At 47.2% G+C, this 25274-nt stretch overlaps 1 protein-coding gene across 1 annotated transcript in view; it reads left to right on the top strand.

Moving 5' to 3' along the window:
* The first annotated feature begins 8849 nt into the window (after positions 1 to 8849).
* LOC139257681 (zinc finger protein 585A-like) overlaps positions 8850 to 25274 on the top strand; it is a 63805-nt gene continuing 47380 nt past the window's right edge. The window contains exons 1-3 of the mRNA XM_070874569.1: positions 8850 to 8929; positions 9710 to 9796; positions 17284 to 17372. The gene's annotated coding sequence lies outside the window, so the exon portion shown is untranslated. The remainder of the gene's footprint in view (positions 8930 to 9709; positions 9797 to 17283; positions 17373 to 25274) is intronic.

Below are 25274 nucleotides of genomic sequence, written 5' to 3'. Positions count from 1 at the left end.
GATGTCATTGATGACCGAATTCAAGAATTTGAGATTGTGGCGAGCAATAAATCTGATTGGTCTCTTTAAACATCCAATCGGAGAGATACAGAACAATGGCAATTGACAACGCAGCTAATGAACCAATCACAATCGTTACCTTCACCCATCCCTCATTAGCATAAGGTTGTGGGCGGAGTGTGGGGCTGCCTATATAATGCGAGCCCGGAGCAGAATTTCCTTCATATCTGTGCCTGACTGAACAAGACGATGCCTGAGGAAAAGAAACCAGCTTCGAAAAAGGGTGCCAAGTCATCAAGAAAACACCACCGAAGGGCGGCAAGAAGCGCAGAAAGTCCAGAAAGGAGAGTTACTCCATCTACATCTACAAAGTGATGAAGCAGGTTCACCCCGACACCGGCATCTCCTCCAAGGCCATGGGCATCATGAACTCGTTTGTGAACGATATTTTCGAGCGCATTGCGGGTGAGGCTTCCCGCCTGGCCCATTACAACAAGCGCCGCACCATCAGTTCCCGGGAGATCCAGACCGCCGTGCGCCTGCTGCTGCCCGGGGAGCTGGCCAAGCACGCCGTGTCGGAAGGGACAAAGGCGGTTACCAAATACACCAGCTCCAAGTAAAACTCCGCTGTCCTGACAACAAACCCAAAACACAACGGCTCTTTTAAGAGCCACCCACAACATCATTGAAAGAGCTGCACAAACACATCACCCTTTAGACTGAATTTACTGTAATTATTTCCCGAACAAGTGTGTGTGTGTGAGAACCTTTGTAGTTCCAGCTGTAGATTTAGTTTTGAATTCTCATAAAAAGCTTCACTGACCGGCTTAACCTTGGCGTCGCTGGAATTTCCTGCAGTGAGTAAACTACAAACACGGTCCCTGGTCGCTTTCCCTTTGTTCTCAGACCCGTTCATTCACAGCGCCTACCGACGAATTTATTTTGGGGGGCGGGGAAACTCCGATTTCAGTCACATTCTCACTCAAGCCCTTTACACGTGTTTTTTTATTCCGTTGCGCTCAGTCCATTTATTAACCCGAGACTCCCCGCAGTGTAACAACCCAGAATGGGAGTTCTTAGAGACTAGAACAGGGACAGTTTGAACACCCTGTCCCTCTTCTCTTTTTACAGAAGGACTCTCAGTTCTGGTCTCACTACCACAGCAGCTCCTGTGAAAACAAGTTCACTTTTACAAAGATTGAGCTGGAATGTTACAGAATCAGTGGGGACTGAGTCCCGCCCGTTGCAGACAGTTTGAAACTGAAGCCGAATTTAATCCTGATTGTAACAGGCTGGAATTTGCAAGGGGAACATGGAATAAGACAAAAGGAAACAAAAAGTGTTTTGAAGTATTTGGCTAATGGTGAAGTTACTAACATAATCCGCAATTTTAACAATTATTGGCTGGATTTTTGAATTTAAAAAATCGTTAGATTCTGGCTGTTGAGAACCAGTAATTTCCACCCTCCTTTCATTGGTGGACCAAGCAGGCTGTGATTGGTCATCGGAAACGGCCAATGAAATCTACGACAGAGTGACCAATCACAAGTTCGCTCCCTGCATTCCTGCTGAAGTTATAAGAAGGGCAGATGTGGGAGGAGTTTTTCATTCTTCTGAGCCTGTGGATTGTGGAAATGTCTGGAAGAGGAAAAACCGGTGGTAAAGCTCGCGCCAAGGCCAAGTCTCGCTCCTCCCGGGCTGGACTGCAATTCCCTGTGGGCCGTGTTCACAGGCTCCTGCGAAAGGGGAACTACGCTCAGCGTGTGGGTGCCGGAGCCCCGGTCTACATGGCTGCTGTGCTCGAGTATCTGACCGCTGAAATCCTGGAGCTGGCCGGCAACGCTGCCCGCGACAACAAGAAGACCCGCATCATCCCCAGACACCTGCAGCTGGCCATCCGCAACGACGAGGAGCTCAACAAGTTGCTGGGAAAAGTGACCATCGCTCAGGGCGGGGTGCTGCCGAATATCCAGGCTGTGCTGCTGCCCAAGAAAAGCAACACTTCGTCCAAGACCAAGTAAAGCGGACAAGATTTAATCTAATAACCGAAAGGCTCTTTCCAGAGCCACCCACAGTATCGACGAAAGGGCTTGCTTACTGTCTTAATTCAGTCAGAGCCCTTTAATTCATGTACCGATAGATTGGCCTGTTTTAGACCTGTAAACATAGAAAATACGTGCAGGAGTAGGCCCTTCGAGCCTGCACCACCATTCAATAAGATCATGGCTGATTATTCCCTCAGTACCCCTTTCCTGCTTTCTCTCCATATCCCTTTAGCCATAAGGGCCACATCTAACTCCCTCTTGAATATTTATAACGAACTGGCATCAACAACTCTGCGGTAGGGAATTCCACAGGTTAACAATTCTGAGTGAATGAGTTTCTCCTCATCTCAGTCTTAAATGGCTTACCCCTTATCCGTATGCGGAAGCTTTCAGTTCCCAGTCTCTGCATTACGGTTCTCTGCTCACACATACACTCTTCCCGTTAACAGCGTATAATTGAACTACAGTTGTCACTCAACAATTGTATAAATACCGCCACCGGTTCTTTAAATATTCTTTAATCTGTCTGAAAACGAGAGAGTCGGCGATGATGAATTAATGTAGTAATAAAAGGGCCTAGTTTAATTCTGGTCTGGTTTGAGATAGTTTGAATGCTGGTTTTGTTCTCGGGAGCTCTGGCCGTTCCCGGGCTGTGTATTTCTCTGTTAAGCCGGGCAGTTTAGACCGCACTCAATCAGCGAGCGATGTACACATACAGGAACCGAGTCCATTGCAGTGCTTCCCAGATCTGCCTGCCCCCATTCTCCGGCAACACCGAATGGGGAAATCTGTGCTTTGCACCGGGGAACGAGGTCAGAGCGACGCAAAGCCGATGTCAGTTTCTGAAAATATTAAAAGGCTCATCAGTTAATCGTCAATAATTCCCATGTGAACCGAGCTGGTATATGAACACACGATCAGTAATCAGTCCCACACCCTCTGCCCGTTCCTACAATGGGTTAATGAACAACACGAAGCTCTGGTTACAGGAGATCGCAGCTCTTTCCTTTGCTGATTTGGTAGCTCTGAAAAGAGCCGTTGTTGCACTTGGTGCTGAAGCTTCGAGCCGAGGCAGGGGAAGTCTAGGCGCGCTCCCAGCGGATGCGGCGGGCCAACTGGATGTCTTTGGGCATGATGGTGACTCGCTTGGCGTGGATGGCGCATAGGTTGGTGTCCTCAAAGAGCCCCACCAGGTAAGCCTCGCTGGCCTCCTGCAGGGCCATGATGGCCGAGCTCTGGAAGCGCAGGTCGGTTTTGAAGTCTTGAGCGATCTCCCGCACCAGGCGCTGGAAGGGCAGTTTGCGGATCAGCAGCTCGGTGGATTTCTGGTAGCGGCGGATCTCCCTCAGAGCCACGGTGCCGGGTCGGTAGCGATGAGGCTTCTTCACTCGGCCCGTGGCCGGAGCACTCTTCCGGGCCGCTTTGGTCGCCAGCTGTTTGCGAGGAGCTTTCCCTCCGGTGGATTTGCGCGCTGTTTGCTTGGTCCTGGCCATTTTCTGAACGGATCTCAACACAATCTGGGATACACAGACTGTTAATGCAGAGCCTCCTCTTTGCCTCCATTTAAAGTGTGTGAGGGTCCTCACGGGGCTGTGATTGGCTGCAGCCTGACCGCCAATCAAGTTTGAACCAAACACCGAGAGTGAAAATGAAGGGCGGGGATTACTGGATCCTGATTGGCTGAACTGAAACTGACAGTTGGTCAATTTCAAAAAGCCCGCCAATTTCAGAATATCAACCAACAGAGATTAAATAAACTCTAATTTCCCGCCAGCAATTTAAGAATCCCGCTCTTTATAACGGCGATTGTGCCCCATTATAAGTCACCAATCCCATTCTGTCATATTCCGGTTTGAATTCTGTTCCATTCCCTGATCGGTCTATACCGGGCGGGAATAAATCCCCGGTCACTGCTTCCTGCAAACATAAAGTACCGCATCGATCCCGCCAGTGCCGTCCCATTTAACCGAATCTCACAGAAACCACACATGACAGGAATTATCTGTGAGGGGAGACTGTAATGTCTGGGACTGTGTATCCTGCCGGGTAGTTGTGACTGTCAGCCGGAGTTTTTGATCTCTCATATTTACAATAGTTGTAAAATATTTAATAATTCCCATATTCCTACAGCGACTACTCCAAAAGTACTTCATTGGTCTTGTTCACTGGATGTGTTCGGGAGGGAGTTGGATGTGGTCCTTGCGGCTGAGGGGGGGGGGGTCGGGGAGTGTGGAGGGGGGAGGTGCTGGGGTGGGAGATCAGCTGTGATCTTGTTGAATGGCGGTGCAGGCTCGAAGGGCCGAATGGCCTACTCCTGCACCTATTTTCTATGTCTTGAGACGTTCGGTGGTCGTGAAAGGCGCTATATAAATCCAAACCTTTCTTTTAAACAGCCGAAACCATTTCCCAACCAAACTGTCCGCGCTCCGATCCCCAGGTCGCTGCTCTCTCTGTGAATCGGTGGGTGGCTCTGAGAAGAGCCTTTGAGTTGTGTTTGGGGAAAAAGGGTCGAGTTATTCAGCCGCCGAATCCATAGAGAGTGCGGCTCTGCCGTTTCAGAGCGTACACCACATCCATGGCAGTGACCGTCTTGCGCTTGGCGTGCTCAGTGTATGTGACTGCATCCCTGATCACATTCTCCAGAAAAACCTTCAGCACCCCGCGGGTCTACTCGTAGATCAGGCCCGAGATCCGCTTGACACCGCCACGGCGAGCCAGGCGGCGGATTGCTGGTTTGGTGATGCCCTGGATGTTATCACGGAGCACTTTACGGTGCCGCTTGGCTTCGCCTTTACCCAGTCCTTTGCCTTCTTTGCCTCGACCATACATTATAACGACTCTTCACTTAAACTGCCGCTGAATGAGAAGTGAACTGCTGCCGGTTCCTTTTTATAGAGCCGGAGCCGACCTGACTGAGAAAGCGCAGAGTGAGAGAGGCTTTCTGCAGCCGCTAATTTCAAACCTGAAGCTTTTAAATAAAGTCCCGTTACAATTAACAATCGCGAATATTCCCGCCTATATACAGCCGCTTCCCTGTCAATCTCAGACCTTGTTCCATCTCCCCACACTTCCTCTCACAGACGGGTTCAGCAGTTTACAAACACCTTATTCCAGCTGATTTGGAGAATGTGGTGTTTTGGGTTTGAGTTGTGAGGCGGGGTATCTCCGCCAGTATCACCGTCTCACAGACTCTCCCCCTTACCATCTGTGAAATGACAATGACCAGGAACTGAGACTGGAGCCGAACACATTCCCAGTTACAGTGAGGCCCGGGCCGGACATCCCATTCTCTGAGTGTTTTATTGCAGACACTGGGGGAGGGGTGGGTGCAGCCAATGTCAGCGAGTCACCAGGGATCCTGGCTTCATGTTCAATGATTTCTGTCTGAAATCTGAGCCCGGCCCCGGGATAGGGAGCATTTGATTCGGGGATCAACTCTTTTCTGAGAGGCGTGGGTGGCTCTGAGAAGAGCCTTTGGGTTCAGATGTTTACAAGTTGCACTTTTTATTTACTTTTTGTGCGCTGCTTTCTTGGGTCTTGCTGATTTGGCCTTGGCCCTCGGTTTTTCCACCTTTTTGGCCGCCTTCACCTTTGCGCCCGAGGCCTTCTTGGGGCTCTTGGGCTTCGCCGCTGCCTTCGCTGTCTTTTTTACTGTTAACGCCTTCTTGGTGCTCGTTTTCTTGGCTGGAGATTTCTTGGCTGCTGTTTTTTTGGCCGGAGATTTCTTGGCTGCTGGTTTCTTGGTCGGAGATTTCTTGGCTGCTGGTTTCTTCGCTGGAGATTTCTTGGCTGCTGGTTTCTTGGCTGGAGATTTCTTGGCTGCTGGTTTCTTGGCTGGAGATTTCTTGGCTGCTGGTTTCTTCACCTTCCTTCCCACTTTCCCCTGGTTTTCCTTCTTAGCGACTTTGAAGGAGCCCGAGGCGCCCGTGCCCTTGGTCTGCACCAGGAAGCCATTTGTCACATTCCTCTTGATACTGAACCTGATCTGGGACCCGCGCTTCTCCACATCCACGCCTTTGGCCGCCAGAGCCTTCTTTATCGCAGCCAGGGACATCCCCTTGCGATCGCTGCCATCGGCCACAACCTTGAGGATCTGTTCGCCCAACGTGGGGCCGGCAGACTTGGAGCGGGGAGCCGCCTTCTTCTTCTTGCTGGGAGCCTTGGTTTGAGCGGCGGCGGCAGGAGGAGCCGTTTCGGCGGCTGCAGTGTCAGTCATGTCGGCGACTCTGTGGAAAATCTCTCTAACAGTCAGAGCTCGGTCAGAAATGAAACGGGAGGCGGCGGCACAGAGCAACTTAAAGGCAGCGAGCGGACGGGGCGGAGACATCCTGCTGTCAGCTCCCCGCCCCTCCAGCCTCTCTGTGTTTCTCTCTCATCATTAACTGTCCGATTCCAATTCAACCCGGGCCCTCCAGATTCCCAGACTGGCCTCTTTCTGTCCCGAATACCGGGATGTTTGCTGTCGAGAAAGTTTCATCCAAATTGAAGGCAGCAATTTGGATTTAAACCCGTTTTATTGCTGCACTGGTCGCGCTCTCTCACCCGATCGCGGACATTTTCTTCGTTTTTCGATTGAAATTTGAAATCACATCAAACTTGACGTTTAATTCCCACTTTAGACCTGAGCAGGGCAGCAGGGCGATCCTGTGACAGGGAAATCTTTGAATTTTACACAAGAGGAACTCTGGAATCCGGCGATGAGACGGACACACAAACACAATGGCATTAGTCTCACCGGCCCGCCCCTTTAACACACTCTCGCTCACACAATGTTCACATCTGTACATTCACAGCACAAACTATCCCAGATTTACAGCTCCCAGCACAGGGTATCCTCTCCGCTCGGCCTGTGCTGCCGATTCTCGGGGTTAGTTGTAGTTTCCTAGCTCAGTAAGTGTTAAACACTCTGAGGTCGGCGCTCCTCAGTGTCTGTTCCCCAGATTAAGGGGCAGGAGCCAATCACAGCAGTGGCTGGCTTAACCCATATATGCTGTTAAGTTATTACATTGTTCGCACGCAGAAATATGTTTGATTAACGTGAAAATAGAAATTATGAGTTCACCGCCCCTCCACCCTCTCTTTGTCTCTCTCTCTCCTCCGAAAATGAGGGACATATAACAGTAACTGGTGTCCTATCCATCCCATACTCACCATCCAGAGATGGCTATCAGAGGGAGCGACAGAGAGACAGACACAGAATCAGTCTTAAACTCCCTAACTGTGTCTCCATATTACTCTCAATAATCGTATCACACATTCATGTATAGCACCACCGAAAGAGAGAGAGACAGACACATTATCAGTCTTACACTTGGTATCAGTGTCTCCATATTACGCTCAGTAACAGTGCCACACCGTCATGTATAGCACCAGAGAGAGAAACAGAAACAGTATCATAGAAATATAAAAAATAGGTGCAGGAGTAGGCCATTCGGCCCTTCAAGCCTGCACCACCATTCAATATGATCATGGCTGATCATGCAACTTTACCCCATTCCTGCTTTCTCTCCATACCCCTTGATCCCTTTCGCCGTAAGGGCCATATCTAACTCCCTTTTGAATATATCTAACGAACTGGCCTCAACAAATTTCTGTGGTAGAAAATTCCACAGGTTCACAATTCTCTGAGTGAAGAAGTTTCTCCTCATCTCGGTCCTAAATGGCTTACCTCTTATTCTTAGACTGTGACCCCTGGTTCTGGACATCCCCAACATCGGGAACATTCTTCCTGCATCTAACCTGTCCAATCCCGTCAGAATTGTATATGTTTCTATGAGATCCCCTCTCATTCTTCTAAATTCCAGTGAATATAAGCCTAGTCTATCCAGTCTTTCTTCATATATCAGTCCTGCCATCCTGGAATCAATCTGGTGAACCTTCGCTGCACTCCCTCAATAGCAAGAATGTCCTTCCTCAGATTAGGAGACCAAAACTGTACACAATATTCCAGATGTGACCTCACCAAGGCCCTGTACAACTGCAGTAAGACCTCCCTGCTCCGAAAGTGTTGTACTCACAAGTGTTTCCACATCACGCGAAATAACAGTATCCCGCCTTCACAGACAGTACAAGAGAAAAGGATTGTAACAGAGACAGAGATGGGGGAGAGTGCTAAGCGAGAGATCGGAGAGATCGAGGCAGGACGGTGAGACACAGAAAGACTTACACAGTATCTGTCCCAGACTGACCTGTGAGGTCCGGTTTTATCCTGAAAGTCCCCATTGGGGAGACAGAAGATGCAGTCCCCTCTCTCACTGATATTGTACCACATACAGACACATTATTAATCCCACACTGCGGGACAGTGTCAGAGACTGAGAGAAACAAGGTCCCACATTTAACCCTCGCTTGCCTGTTGTACTCCCTGTAATCTTGCAGCTCAGGGCCGTTCGGTATTACTCTCAGTGACCGAGTGTTTCACTCTGATTCAACTAAACTGGGACAGTTTCTGTCAGATATTAACTCCTGCACAGTCCCAGCAAACACTACTACACCCCGTCCCTCCGATGTTTCGACAGGATTGTTTTGTGAAGACGGGCTCACGAAGAGAAAAACACACTGCACGGAATGATCCCAAATTGAGCATCTCAAAGGGGCAAGGTTCCCAGCTTTAAACATTCTCTGTCCTTGCCCCCCCAGGCCCAGTTCCTTTGCTCAGATTCTGATAAAAGTAAATTGGAAAAAGTTCACTTTGATTTTTAACGGCTGAATTATTGCAGCGAGCTGCGCGTGCGCGGATAAGCCCCGGCCCGTGGGTCGATTTCCAGTGAGCAGAAGAGCGCATGCGCCCTCCCCTCCCCCAGCCCTGCCTGTGAGCGCCATTCACTCAGTGAGCGGAAGAAGATGGTTTAAACAGCCGGGAATGGAGACACTGCGGCCCCGGGGTAAGGCAGCGAGCAGCAGCCTCCTTACAGCAGCACATCGCTTTGGGAGCGTGTCCGCAGATGGGCTCAGAGATCAGCACTGAGTCCGGGGGAAGTTCAGGGGGAGTCGGAGTCTGTGTGTAACAGGCGGAGTGGAGCAAGAACTGGTCTCAGTGCGTGGAGTGAGTGGGGGAAGGGAGAGGCCATTCTCGGGCTGTGTGTGGACAGCGTGTGTCCCGGGTAAGGGAGACAGAATGGGAAGGATCTGCTGTTTACAGTCATTGCTGCTTTCTCCCTGTAAACCAGTAGTGAACGTTCCTGCTTTAGTTCCAGTCTCACCGTGTTTGTTGTCATTGGACAGCGAGCAGTGGAAGCAGAGCCGGACACTGAGGATTTATACAAGGAGCATCTATTGCAGGCACTGGGTGAGAAACGTGAAGGACATGTTTTAAATGGCGGCTCTTTTTTTTGGTTGAACGGTTAGTGCCCTGGGAGAGGGAAGTAGCAATCTGAGCTGTGTAAAAGTCCGTGCCCCATCGGGTCGTCCCATTCCTGAAGCAGGGCAGGGGTTGGGTTATATCTGGATGTCAGTAAATTGCTGTAAATCTGCCCAACACACTTGGTGTGCAGAAGCCGAGTGCTGCAGTACTGCAGTGGAGTCAGACACTGACACTGTTTGTATCGCTGGCTTCCCTTTGTGAATGTTCATAATGAATATTAATTGAACGATTACATTCATCACTTTAGTCTTTTCTACCTCTCCTGTTCTTGAATGATCAGAGATACCTTTTCTTCCTACAGGCAAGGAATTGAAGGAACCGGAACAAATGTGAAGTTTCCTCCACCTGAGACATAAGGAACAGTGCAACCAGCTCCTTCTCTCACACAGTAGGTACCGATCACAGTGTGCGGATACACAGACAGGTTATCCGAATTAAACATGTTTGTGGTGCTGAATAGCCTCCTCCTATTCCTGTGTAACAGGCCTGAGGGGGCTGATGACCACCTCCTGTTCCTAATTTAACAGACTGAAGATACTGAGTTGCCTTCTCCAGTTCCTAATGTAATAAACACGAGGGTCTTAATGGCCTCCTCCTATCCATATGTAACAAACTCTAGGGGCAGAATGACCTTCCCCGGTACCTTGTATTGGGTTAGAATGGGATGAATGGCCTCCTTTAGTTCTTATGTAACAGGTTCCAGGGGCTGAATAGCCTCCTCCAGTTCCGATGTAACAAGCTTGAGAGGCTGAATGCATTCCTCCTGTACCCATGAAACAATCCCATGGGGATGATTGCCCTTGTCCTATTCCTAATGTAACAGACCCGAGGGGCAGAATTGTGTCATCCTATTGCTTTTTAACTCCAGTTGCTGAATGGCCCTCTCCAGTTCCTAATGTAATAGGCTCGAGGAGCTGAATGGCCTCCTCCTCTTCCTATATAACATTCTCAATGGGTTGAATGGCCTTCTCCTTCTCCTATGTAACAGGTTCAAAGGGCTGAATGGCCTGCTCATGATCTGAATTAAACATGCTTGGGGGCTGAATGTCTTCCCCCAGTTCCTATACAACATGCTCGAGGGGCTGAATGACCTCCTCCTGCTTCTATATAACATGCAGGAGGGGCTGAATGGCCTTCTCCAATTCCTCTGTAACAGGCTCGAGGGGCTGAATGGTCACATCCTGTTCCTGGTTAACAGTTCCGAGGGGTGGAATTGACCTACTCCTGTTCCTATGTAACAGACCCGAAGGACTGAGGGTCGTCTCCTGTTCCTAATGTAAGAAGCTCAAGAGGATGAAAAACGTTCTGCTGTTCCCATGTCACAGAATCAAAGGCTGAGTGGTCTGCTCGTGTTTCTAATGTTAGAGAGGCTGAATGACCTCCTCTTCTTCCCACATAACAGAATGGAAGGGCTGAATGGCATCCTCCTGATCCAATGTAACAGGCTCGAGGGAAAGAATAGCCTCATCCTGCTCCTGTCTAACAACATTCGGTGCTGAACAGCCACCTCCTGTTCCTGTGTAATAAGTTAAATGGGATGAGTGGCCTTCTCCAGTTGCAATATAACATGTGCGACTGGCTTATTGGCCTCTTCCAGTTCCTATAACATTCTCGGTGGTCTGAATGGCCTACTCCTGTTCCGATGTGAAAGGCTCCAGAGGATGGATGGCCTCCTCTATTCCTGTGTAACAGTATCCAGTCGATGCATCGCCTCCACCAATTCCTTTATAGCAAGGCTGTGGTTCTGAATGCCCACCTCCTGTACCTATGCAACAATCTCGAGGGATTGAATGGCTGCCTATTCATTTGTAACAGGTTCGAGCAGCTGAATGGCATCCATCTATTCCTGTAAAGCAGATTCCAAGGCTGAAAGGCCTACTCCAGTTTCTAATGTAACAGAGTCGAGGGGCAGAATGGCTTACTGTTCCTATGTAACAGGCTCGAGGGACTGAATGGCCTCCCCCTCTTCCTTATGTAACAGGCTCGAGAGACTGAATGGCCTCCCTCTGTTCCTTATGTAAAAGGCTCGAGGGACTGAATGGCCTCCTCCAGTTCCAATGTAACAGACTCGTGGGACTGAATGGCCCCCCCCTTGTTCCTTATGTAACAGGCTCGAGAGATTGAATGGCCTCCCCCTGTTCCTTATGTAACAGGCTCGAGGGACTGAATGTCCTCCTCCTGTTCCTTATGTAACAGACTCAACGGGATGATTTGCCATGTGCTGAAAGGCCTCCGCAAGTTCCCAGATCCAGGGACTGTTCTTCCCCATTGTTTTGGAAATAGCATCGGGCAGTAAACAGGAGCTCAATGCTTCTTGCCCGCCAGCTCTCTGATCGGGCTCCTCGCGCTAATTATGTTTTCTCATCTCGCTTAAACGTCCCCAAATGTTGCTTTCTTTTCCATCACCTCTAGGGTTATTAGCCAAGTTTGTATCGAGCAAATCGTGATCTCACCAGTAACAGCACTTTCCCGACGGTTATCTACGAGGCTGCTTCTGACATTTTCTTCTGTGTAAATGTTAACCACCATAATTAACTGAAAAACTTCATTTCTACAGCAACAACAAACACTTGCATTTATGACAGATACAGAATGAATCCCACACTCACTCCCTGTACCATAGACTGACAGATACAGAATGAATCCCACACTCACTCAATGTACCAATGATACATAAAGTTTATATAATGTACTAATAGCTCGTCTCTACTCGAAATATTTCTGAATCGCATTCATCCAATATAATGAGAGAAAAAAATTCACAGATATAGGATAAAACACACTTTCACATACCAGAAGCTGACAGATACAGAATAAAACCAACGCTTACATACCAGAAACTGACAGATACAGAATAAATCCCACTCAGATACTAGAAACTGACAAGTTCAGAATAAAACCCACACTCACATACCAGAAACTAACAGGTACAGAGGAAACACACACTCACTTACCCCAGAATGAGAGATACAGAATGAATCCCACATTCACATACCAGAAACTAACAGGTACAGAGGAAACACACACTCACTTACCCCAGAATGAGAGATACAGAATGAATCCCACATTCACATTGCACAAACTGACATATAAAGGTAAAAATCCACACTCAGATACCAGAAACTGACACCCCACACATCTACCACAAACTGACGGTACAGAAAAAAAAAACACAATCACATCCCAGAAACTGGAGGTACATATTAATTCCTACACTCACACAGCAGTAACTGACCAGAACAGAATAAAACCCACATTCACATAGCAAAAACTGACAGGTACAGAATATAATCAACACCCAGATTCCAGAAACTGACAGGTACAGAATGCAATCCACACTTGGATACCAGAAAGTGACTGGTACAGATTAAAACCACAGTCACATATCAGAAACTGACAGGTACCGATTAAACACCATACTCCCATACCGGAATCTGATAGGTACAGAATAAAATCCATACTCCAATCCGAAAAACTGACAGATACTGGTCAATATCCACACTCACCTTCCAGAAGCTGATGATATAGGTTAAAGTACACACTCATATACCAGAAACTGACAGGTACAGAATAAAACCCATACTCACATATCAAAACTTGACGGGTGCACAATAAATCCCAACTCACATAGCAGAGACTGACAGGTACAGAATAAATCTCTCATTCACTTCACAAAAACTGACAGGTACAGAATAAAACACACACTCTGATACCAGAAACAGAGAGGTACAGAATAAATTCCACATTCACATAGCAGAAACTGACCGGTACAGTATGAAACCCACATCCATGTATCTGAACCATAATTTGCAAGTAAAACCCATACCCACCTGTTAGAAACTGACAGGGAAACACACACACCAGAGACTGACGGAACGAGTAGAACAGTTTAGTCGCTCTTACTCCAGTGTCAGGCTCTCACAATCGTTTTTTCAGTAATTCGGATGATAACTAACACGTTCTCAATGTGGCCCATTTAATTAGTGATAAAAGCAACTTGTGAAACAATCCCATTTTTTCTAATTTAATTTGTGACAAAAAGATGGTCTGAGCATGTGCTAAATACATGCTGCTCCTCCCCTCCCCACGCAGTGTTTAAACCGACGGCAAGGGCCCAGACGAGCTCCCCTCCCCCAGCTCTGTCAGTGGCTGCCGTTTCCTCTGTGCTCGGTTGATGATCGTTGAACACATCAGGGAGCGGAGATATCCCAGGCCCGAGTAAGGGAGCAAACAGCAGCCTCCTTACAGCAGCTCATCGCATTGGGACTGTGTCCACAGATGGGCTTTGTGTCGGGGTAAGTTCAGCGGTAGTCGGGGGCTGTCTGTAAGAGGCAGAGTGGAGGAGGACCTAGTTCAGGAACATGGAGTGAGTGGGGGAAGGGAGAGGCCATTCTTGAGCTGTGTGTGTACGGTGTAAGGTAACAGAGAAAGTAAATCACCTCGCTCTTTCCCCACATCAGTAGTGAATGTTCCTGATTCAGTTCCAATCTCAGTGTCTGTTCTTGGACAGTGAACAGTGGAAACACAGCCTGACAGTGAAGATGTGAGGAATTTCACAAAATGCATCTATTGCAGGCACCAGGAGAGGAGTGTGAAAGGAGACATTTCAATAATCGATTATTTTATTTCGGTGCGTTGAATTCTCCAGAACTCTGTGGCTGGTGATCGAGAGACACATTGTCGCTCCCTCAGATACATCAGCATCGAGTCACTGTGACATTCTGTTAATGAATAGGCCCTCCACTTGGTTTCAGTCGACAGAACAATTGTTGTACAGCCCAGGTACCTGTGGTTATATTCCAGGAAGCAATTCAGAATTTTGCAGGTAGTCCCATGGGAGTGGGAGATATAAACCTGGACTGTGCCAATCGGGTGATCCTATTCATGGACCAGTGCTGGGTTTGGGTTGTGTCTGGATGCTGATAACTTACTATAGAATCATCCTGCACACCTGGTGTTGTGAACCTGAGTGCCGCTGTACTGCAGTGAGGTCAGACAAGGACACTGTATCACAGATTCCTCTCTCCAGGTACTTTACTTTATTATACACAAACACATTAATTATAACTTTATTTTTATATTCTCTCCATCAACATTCAGGAAGGATAGAATAAAAGGAAAAGGAGGTGGGGTAGCATTGCTGGTTAAGGAGGAGATTAATGCAATAGTTAGGAAGGACATTAGCTTGGATGATGTGGAATCTATATGGTTAGAGCTGCAGAACACCAAAGGGCAAAAAACGTTAGTGGGAGTTGTGTACAGACCTCCAAACAGTAGTAGTGATGTTGGAGAGGGCATCAAACAGGAAATTAGGGGTGCATGCAATAAAGGTGCAGCAGTTATAATGGGTGACTTTAATATGCACATAGATTGGGCTAACCAAACTGGAAGCAATACGGTGGAGGAGGATATCCTGGAGTGCATAAGGGATGGTTTTCTAGAACAATATGTCGAGGAACCAACTTAGACTGGGTGTTTTGTAATGAGAGAGGATTAATTAGCAATCTCGTTGTGCGAGGCCCCTTGGGGAAGAGTGACCATAATATGGTGGAATTCTGCATTAGGATGGAGAATGAAACAGTTAATTCAGAGACCATGGTCCAGAACTTAAAGAAGGCTAACTTTGAAGGTATGAGGCATGAATTGGCTAGGATAGATTGGCGAATTATACTTAAGGGGTTGACTGTGGATGGGCAATGGCAGACATTTAGAGACCGCATGGATGAACTACAACAATTGTACATTCCTGTCTGGTGTAAAAATAAAAAAGGGAAGGTGGCTCAACCGTGGGTATCAAGGGAAATCAAGGATAGTATTAAAGCCAAGGAAGTGGCATACAAATTGGCCAGAAATAGCAGCGAACCCGGGGACTGGGAGAAATTTAGAACTCAGCAGAGGAGGACAAAGGGTTTGATTAGGGCAGGGAAAATGGAGTATGAGAAGAAGCTTGCAGGGAACATTAAGACGGATTGCAAAAGTTTCTGTAGATATGTAAAGAGAAAAAGGTTAGTAAAGACAAACGTAGGTCCCCTGCAGTCAGAATCAGGGGAAGTCATAACGGGGAACAAAGAAATGGCAGACCAATTGAACAAGTACTTTGGTTCGGTATTCACTAAGGAGGACACAAATAACCTTCAGGATATAAAAGGGGTCAGAGGGTCTAGTAAGGAGGAGGAACTGAGGGAAATCCTTATTAGTCGGGAAATTGTGTTGGGGAAATTGATGGGATTGAAGGCCGATAAATCCCCAGGGCCTGATGGACTGCATCCCAGAGTATTAAAGGAGGTGGCCTTGCAAATAGCGGATGCATTGACAGTCATTTTCCAACATTCCATTGACTCTGGATCAGTTCCTATTGAGTGGAGGGTAGCCAATGTAACCCCACTTTTTAAAAAAGGAGGGAGAGAGAAAACAGGGAATTATAGACCAGTCAGCCTGACATCGGTAGTGGGTAAAATGATGGAATCAATTATTAAGGATGTCATAGCAGTGCATTTGGAAAGAGGTGACATGATAGGTTCAAGTCAGCATGGATTTGTGAAAGGGAAATCATGCTTGACAAATCTTCTGGAATTTTTTGAGGATGTTTCCAGTAGAGTGGACAAGGGAGAACCAGTTGATGTGGTGTATTTGGACTTTCAGAAGGGATTCGACAAGGTCCCACACAAGAGATTAATTGTGCAAAGTTAAAGCACATGGAATTGGGGATAGTGTGCTGGCATGGATTGAGAACTGGTTGTCAGACAGGAAGCAAAGAGTAGGAGTAAATGGGGTCTTTTCAGAATGGCAGGCAGTGACTAGTGGTGTACCGCAAGGTTCTGTGCTGGGGCCCCAGCTGTTTACACTGTACATTAATGATTATACGAGGGGATTAAATGTAGTATCTCCAAATTTGCGAATGATACTAAGTTGGGTGGCAGTGTGAGTTGCGAGGAGGATGCAATGAGGCTGCAGAGCGACTTGGATAGGCTAGGTGAGTGGGCAAATGCATGGCAGATGAAGTATAATGTGGATAAATGTGAGGTTATCCACTTTGGTGGTAAAAACAGAGAGACAGACTATTATCTGAATGGTGACAGATTAGGAAAAGGGGAGGTGCAATGAGACCTGGGTGTCATGGTACATCAGTCATTGAAGGTTGGCATGCAGGTACAGCAGGCGGTTAAGAAAGCAAATGGCATGTTGGCCTTCATAGCGAGGGGATTTGAGTACAGGGGTAGGGAGGTGTTGCTACAGTTGTACAGGGCCTTGGTGAGGCCACACCTGGAGTATTGTGTACAGTTTTGGTCTCCTAACCTGAGGAAGGACATTCTTGCTATTGAGGGAATGCAGCGAAGGTTCACCAGACTGATTCCCAGGATGGCAGGACTGACATATCAAGAAAGACTGGATCAACTGGGCTTGTATTCACTGGAGTTCAGAAGAATGAGAGGGGACCTCATAGAAACGTTTAAAATTCTGATGGGTTTAGACAGGTTAGATGCAGGAAGAATGTTCCCAATGTTGGGGAAGTCCAGAACCAGGGGACACAGTCTTAGGATAAGGGGTAAGCCATTTAGGACCGAGATGAGGAAAAACTTCTTCACCCAGAGAGTGGTGAACCTGTGGAATTCTCTACCACAGAAAGTTGTTGAGGCCAATTCACTAAATATATTCAAAAAGGAGTTAGATGTGGTCCTTACTGCTAGGGGGATCAAGGGGTATGGCGAGAATGCAGGAATGGGGTACTGAAGTTGCATGTTCAGCCATGAACTCATTGAATGGCGGTGCAGGCTAGAAGGGCCGAATGGCCTACTCCTGCACCTATTTTCTATGTTTCTATGTTTCTACCTGTCCATATCATAACTAATAGTGTTTTCCTATTATTATTCTCAGAGCAAAATACTTCACCAAGCCAGAATAAATTTGATCTTTCCTCAACCCGGAACACAAGGAACAGTGCAGGCAACTCCTTCTCACACACAGTAAGTACATTATCACTCACAGCGCAGAGAGACACAGAACTGACCTCAATCATATTGTCACAGGCAGCAGAAGCTGTCAGTCCCACAGTGATCCAAATTTCCACTGTTATATTATGAATCCCACAGTCACTTGGAGCAGTACAATAATGAGTTGTTTCAAAATCCAATCATAGCGCAGTGAAAGGCAGATCCAATTTCACTCCCTTACTCACACACACGAACAGATAGACACTGACACGGTGTCAATCCACACTGATGTCTGTACACTGACTCTCAAACCCAACAGCTAACATACAAGAGCAGAGAAACGGAGGTAATGGACTGAACCAAACCTCCTCCTGAGACAGTCAAAGAAAATCTCAAACTATCATCCGCCTACAGCAGGTGGAGAAGGAACTAAATCCAACAGTCACACAGAGCAAGAATAGCACAGTACAAGAGACTGTCAATTACATAATGAATCTCTCACTCACACACATCACCAGTCTAACAGATACATAATCAATCTCACACTCACACATCACCAGTCTAACAGATACATAATCAATCCCACACTCTCACACACCACCAGTCCAACAGATACATAATCAATCCCACACTCACACACATCACCAGTCGAACAGATACATAATCAATCCCACACTCACAAATAGTACCAGAGACTGAGATAAACATAATGATTCATACACTCAGACACATTGAATGACAGATTGAGAAAGAATCACAATCAACTCCAGTACCTGAGATTGACTGACTGACTGATAGTGAAACCTACACTCCCATACCAGGCACTTACAGCTACAGACAAATACTCACACACACATACCAGAGACAGATAGTTAGAGAGTGAACTCCAGTCACTCACCAGAAACTAACAGGTACAGAAAAAAACACACTTTTGCATTCCAGACACTGATAGTTACAGAGTAATACCCACACTCACATTCCAGAGACTGATATAGAGTAATACCCACACTCACATTCCAGAGACCGATATAGAGTAATACCCATACTCACATTCCAGAGACTGATAGATAGAGTAATACCCATACTCACATTCCAGAGACTGATAGATACAGAGTAATACCCAAACTCACATTCCAGAGACTGATAGATACAGAGTAATACCCAAACTCACATTCCAGAGACTGATACAGAGTAATACCCAAACTCACATTCCAGAGACTGATAGATACAGAGTAATACCCACACTCACATTCCAGAGACTGATAGATACAGAGTAATACCCAAACTCACATTCCAGAGACTGATAGATACAGAGTAATACCCACACTCACATTCCAGAGACTGATAGATACAGAGTAATACCCAAACTCACATTCCAGAGACTGATAGATAGAGTAATACCCACACTCACATTCCAGAGACTGATAGATACAGAGTAATACCCAAACTCACATTCCAGAGACTGATAGATACAGAGTAATACCCACACTCACATTCCAGAGACTGATAGATGCAGAGTAATACCCACACTCACATTCCAGAGACTGATAGATACAGAGTAATACCCACGCTCACATTCCAGAGACTGATAGATCGAGTAATACCCACACTCATGCCAGAGACTGACAAATACAGACTAAAAACCACACCCCCATAATAGAAACTTACAGGTACTGATTAAAACCCTTACTCAAATATCAGAAACAGATAGATACAGAATGAAACCCACACTCACTTCCCAGAGATGGACAGATACAGAATAAAACACATACCAGAGATTGACAGATAGATAGTAAAATCAACACTGACTTGAAAGTGACTGACTGATTCAATGTCAAACCCACAATACCACAGCTGTACCAGACACTTAAAGGCACAGAATGAAATCAACATTCATATAATAGCAACTGACGGATACAGAAAACATACACACATTAACATACCAGTGACAGACAGGTAGAATGTGGTAAACTCCACACTCACATAATAGAATATAACCCCATTCATAACAGAAACAGGCAGGTACAGATAAAAAGTGCCACATTCACACACAAGAGACTGACAGATACAGAGTGAAATCCACATTCACACACTTGAATAAAACACACATTCACATAACAGCAACTGACAGGAGGAAAATCTACATACACATCCCAGAGACTGACATTCACAGAATAATACCCACACTCACATACCATAGACTGATGGATACAGAGTAAATCCCATACTCATATACCATAGACTAACATACAGAGGAAAACCCACACTCACACCAAAGACTAATAGATACAGAGTGAAGATCACACTTACACCCAGATAATGACAGCTGTTGAGTAAAATCCACACTCTCATAAAAGTGAGTGACAGATAAAGAATAAAACGTACACTAACATCCCAGAGAGTGAAAGATACAGACAAAAATGTACATTCATGTTACCGAGATTGACACATACAAATAATACCCAAACCCATATACTGACAGATACAGAGAAAAACCCACACTCACATCCCAGAGACTGAGAGATAAAGAAAACGTTCACACACATATCCTCGATAGTGATAGATACAGACTAAAATATGCACTCCCTTACCAGAAACTAGGAGTTATTGTATTGATTAAAATCCTTACTCATATAACACAAGCTGACAGGTACAGTGTAAAACCCCACACTCCCTGTTATGTATTTAATCCCTTGTAACCTGCATCACACCTGTCCACCAGAGGGCCTACCTGTTCGAGTCCCAAGGGATCCCTGCATCCCTTGGGAGTACAGTATATAAGCAGGTCACCCATAAGGTGTCTGCACTCTGGAACTACAATAAACGAGCTAAGGTCACACTTGCTCATTACACACAGTACTCGGTCTGACCATTTATCATGAGTATAACAATTGGCGACGAGTTAACAAACCACGCGAAAATGCAAAGGACAGTCGGCAACCTGGAGAGGTTCTCGAAGGGGAATGATTGGGAAGCCTTCGTGGAGAGACCCGGCCAATACTTCGTAGTCATCGAGCTGGAAGGGGACGAGAATGCGACCAAACGAAGGGCGATCCTCCTAACCGTCTGTGGGGCCACTACCTATGGCCTCATAAAGAATCTCCTGGCCCCGGCTAAACCAACAGATAAATCCTACGAAGTACTGAGTCCGGGAGCACCTAAATCCTAAGGAAAGCGTTTTGATGGCGGGATATCTGTTCTACACATGTCAATGATTGGAGGGCCAGGAAGTGGCGAGCTACGTCGCCGAACTAAGGCGCCTTGCAGGACATTGTGAGTTTGAGGGATTCCTAGAACAAATGCGCAGAGACTTTTTTGTACTGGGCATCGGACATGAAACAATCCTTCACAAACTGTTGACTGTAGAAACTCCAAATGTGAGTAATGCCATAACAATAGCCCAAGCATTTATGTCCACCAGCGACAACACCAAGCAAATTTCGGCCAGTACTGTGCATAAAGTAACGTTGGTTTGAGCAGAAATGTACAGGGCAGAATGTACACGCCGGCTGCCGTGGCCTGACCTCAATTGACCCAGAGTCCGCCATCATCTGTTCATGTGAGGCAGTTAACACCCTGTTGGCGCTGCGGGGGTGATCATTGGCCCCATCAATGCCACTTTAAATACTATGCGTGCAATGGCTGCAGAACAATGGGACACCTCCAACGAACGTGCAGGCGAGCTGCAAACCCTGCGAACTAGAGGAAGATCGGTCCACAGTGGATCAGATGGAATTGGAAACTCGTACAGAGGAGGCAGAGTGTACGGGGGTATACATGTTCACGATGAAATGCCTACTAATAATGTTGAAAGTTGAACGGAACAGTATTCCAGTGTCTATGGAGCTGAACGCGGGGGCAAGTCAGCCCATAATGAGTAAAACGGCTTTCGACAGGCTGTGGGGGAAGAAGGCACACAGGCCCAAGCTCAGCCCCATTCACACGAAGTTAAGGATTTATACAATGGAACTAATCCGGTAATTGGCAGTGCTGAAGTCAAAGTCTCCTATGATGGAGCAGTACATGAACTCCCGCTATGGATTGTGCCCGGGGATGGCCCCATGTTATTTGGCAGAAGCTGGCTGGGGAAAATCCGCTGCCACTGGGATGACATTCGAAAGCTTTCGTCAGTTGACGACACCATATGTACACAGGTTCTAAGCAAGTTCCCATCATTATTTGAGCCAGGCATTGGAAGTTTCTCAGGGGTGAAAGTGCAGATCCATTTGGTTCCTGGTATGCGACCCATCCACCACAAGGCTCGGGTGGTACGTTACATGATGTGGAAATCCAGCTGGATAGGCTGCAACGCGAGGGCATCATCTCGCCGGTGGAGTTCAATGACTGAGCCAGTCCGATTGTTCCGGTACTCAAGGAGGATGGTATAGTTAGAATTTGTGGTGACGATAAAGTAACAATTAACCATTTTTCGCTGCAGGACCAGTACCCGCTACCCAAGGCAGACAATCTATTTGCAACCCTGGCTGGAGGAAAGATGTTCCCCAAGCTGGACCTGACCTCAACCTACATGACTCAAGAGCTGAAGGAGTCTTCGAAAGGCCTCACCTGCATCAACATGCACAAAGGTCTATTTATTTACAACCGGTGCCCGTTCGGGATTTGGTCGGATGCAGCGATTTTCCAGCGAAACATGGAAAGCCTGCTAAAGTCGGTTCCTTGTACATTGGTCTTCCAGGACGACATATTGGTTACAGGTCGGGACACCATGGAGCACTTGAAGAACCTGGAGGAGGTTGTTAGTCGGTTGGATCGCATGGGGCTCAGGTTGAAACGCTCGAAGTGTGTTTTCCTGGCACAGGACGTTGAATTTTTAGGAAGAAGGATTGCAGCAGACGGCATCAGACCCACCGACTCCAAGACGGAGGCCATCAAGAACGCGCCGTGACCACGAAATGTGACGGAACTGCAGACGTTTCTGGGACACCTCAACTACTTAAACAATTTCCTACCTGGGTTAAGCACCCTACTAGAACCCCTGCATGCGCTACTGTGCAAGGGAGATGACTGGGTATGGGGGAATTCACAAGAGGCTGCCTTTAAGAAAGCCAGAACTTTACTGTGTTTTAACAAACTGCTTGTCCTGTATAACCCATGTAAACGATGTGTGTTAGCTTGCGATGTGTCGTCATACGGGGTTGGGTGTGTATTACAACAGCCTAATGAATCGGGAATTTTACAACCGGTTGCGTATGCATCCAGGAGTTTGTCCAAGGCCAAAAGGGCCTACAGTTGAAAAAGAGGCTCTGGCGTGTGTGTACGGGGTAAAGAAAATGCACCAGTACTAGCTTGGCCTAAGTTCGAACTTGAAACAGACCACAAGCCGCTCATATCGCTATTCTCAGAGAGCAAATTGATAACAATGCCTCTGCAAACATCCAAAGATGGTTGCTCACACTGTCGGCATACAACTATGTAATTCGCCACACACCGGGCACAGAGAACTGCGCAGATGCTCTCAGTCGGCTACCATTGCCCACCACCGGGGTGGAAATGGCGCAGCTAACAGACTTGCTCATGGTCATGGAGGCATTTGAGAATGAGAAATGCCCCGTTACGGACCACCAGATCAGGACCTGGACCAGCCAGGATCCTTTACTGGCCCTGGTTAACAAAAACTGCGTCCTCCATGGGAGCTGGTCCAGTGTCTCAATGGAGATGCAGGAAGCGATTAAGCCATTCCACAGATGCAAAGATGAGCTGTCCCTTCAGGGGGACTGTCTCTTGTGGGGCAATCGTGTGGTCTTGCCCAAGAAAGGCAGTGACACATTTATTGGGGAACTATACAGCACCCATGCGGGCATCGTGATGATGAAAGCCACAGCCAGATCCCATGTGTGGTGGCCGGGCATCGACTCGGATTTAGAGTCATGTGTACGCCAGTGCAATGCTTGCTCTGTTGAGCAATGCACCCAGAGAGGCACCGCTAAATCTATGGCCCTGGCCATCCAAACCGTGGTCGAGGATCCATGTAGATTATGCAGGCCCATTCCTAGCCAAATATTTTTGGTTGTCGTGGATGCTTACTCAAAATGGGTTGAATGTGCAATAATGTCTGGAAGCACGTCCACGGTCACCATTGAAAGTCTAAGAGCTATGTTTGCCACACACGGCCTGCCCGATGTCCTAGTTAGTGCTTCACAAGTGCCTAATTCAAAGAATTCATGACCTGCAATGGGGTCAAACATGTCACATCTGCGCCGTTCAAGCCCGGATCCAACGGCCAGGCAGAACAGGCAGTCCAGACCATCAAGCAAAGCTTGAAACGCATGTCGGAAGGCTCCCTGCAGACCCAGTTGTCCCGAGTACTGCTCAGCTACCGCACCAGATCCCACTCACTCAAAGGGATTCCCCCAGCCGAGCTGCTCATGAAAAGGGCACTTAAACAAGGCTCTCTCTGGTCCACCCTGATCTACATGATCATGTGGAGGACAAGCGGCATCAACAGAGTGTGTACCATGATCATGCAAACTTGTCAGGCGATATTGAGATCAACGATCCTGTGTTTGTGCTCAATTATGGACATGGGCCCAAATGGCTTGCTGGCATAGTCACAGCCAAAGAGGGGAGTAGGGTGTTTCAGGTCAACTGACCAATGGACAAATGCACAGAAAACACTTGGACCAAATTAAACTACGGTTCACAGACAGCTACGTACAATCCGAAGAAGACACCACCAACTTTGACCTTCCAACACACACACACAAGTGGCAACTGACATCACAGTTGACCACGGAACAGAACTCATCATCCCCAACAGTCCGGCAAGGCCGACTACCCAACAGCCCAATGAAGAACTGACCAACCCAACCACACCAGCATTTGTATCGAGACGATTGACAAGGGAGTGCAGAGCCCCAGATTGTCTCACCTTGTAAATAAGTGTAGTGTTGACTTCAGGGGGAGTGATGTTATGTGTTTAACCCCTTGTAACCTTGTAACCTGCATCACACCTGTCCACCAGAGGGCCTACCTGTTGGAGCCCAAGGGATCCCAGCATCCCTTGGGAGTACAGTATATAAGCAGGTCACCCACAAGGTGCCTGCATTCTGGAACTACAATAAAGGAGCTAAGGTCACACTTGCTCATTACACACAGTACTTGGTCTGACCAGTTATCATGAGTATAACACTCACATTCCTGAAACTGACAGGTACAGAGTAAAACCCACACTCACATTCCTGAAACTGACAGGTACAGAGAACATCATAAGAACATAAGAATTAGGAACAGGAGTAGGCCATCGAGCCCCTCGAGCCTGCTCCGCCATTCAACAAGATCATGGCTGATCTGGCCGTGGACTCAGCTCCACTTACCCGCCCGCTCCCCATAACCCTTAATTCCCTTATTGGTTAAAAATCTATCTATCTGTGATTTGAATACATTCAATGAGCTAGCCTCAACTGCTTCCTTGGGCAGAGAATTCCACAGATTCACAACTCTCTGCTGGAAGAAATTCCTTCTCAACTCGGTTTTAAATTGGCTCTCCCGTATTTTGAGGCTGTGCCCCCTAGTTCTAGTCTCCCCGACCAGTGGAAACAATCTCTCTGCCTCGATCTTGTCTATCCCTTTCATGATTTTAAATGTTTCTATAAGATCACTCCTCATCCTTCTGAACTCCAACGATTAAAAACCCAGTCTACTCAATCTATCATCATAAGGTAACCCTCTCATCACCGGAATCAGCCGAGTGAAACGTCTCTGTACCCCCTCCAAAGCCAGTATATCCTTCCTTAAGTAAGGTGACCAAAACTGCACGCAGTACTCCAGGTGCGGCCTCACCAATACCCTGTACAGTTGCAGCAGGACCTCCCTGCTTTTGTACTCCATCCCTCTCGCAATGAAGGCCAACATTCCATTCGCCTTCCTGATTACCTGCTGCACCTGCAAGCTAACTTTTTGGGATTCATGCACAAG

The sequence above is a fragment of the Pristiophorus japonicus genome, unplaced genomic scaffold (genome assembly GCF_044704955.1).
Source record: "Pristiophorus japonicus isolate sPriJap1 unplaced genomic scaffold, sPriJap1.hap1 HAP1_SCAFFOLD_894, whole genome shotgun sequence".
In the NCBI taxonomy this organism is placed as follows: Eukaryota; Metazoa; Chordata; class Chondrichthyes; family Pristiophoridae; genus Pristiophorus; species Pristiophorus japonicus.
This window is presented reverse-complemented; position numbering and strand designations above follow the sequence as displayed.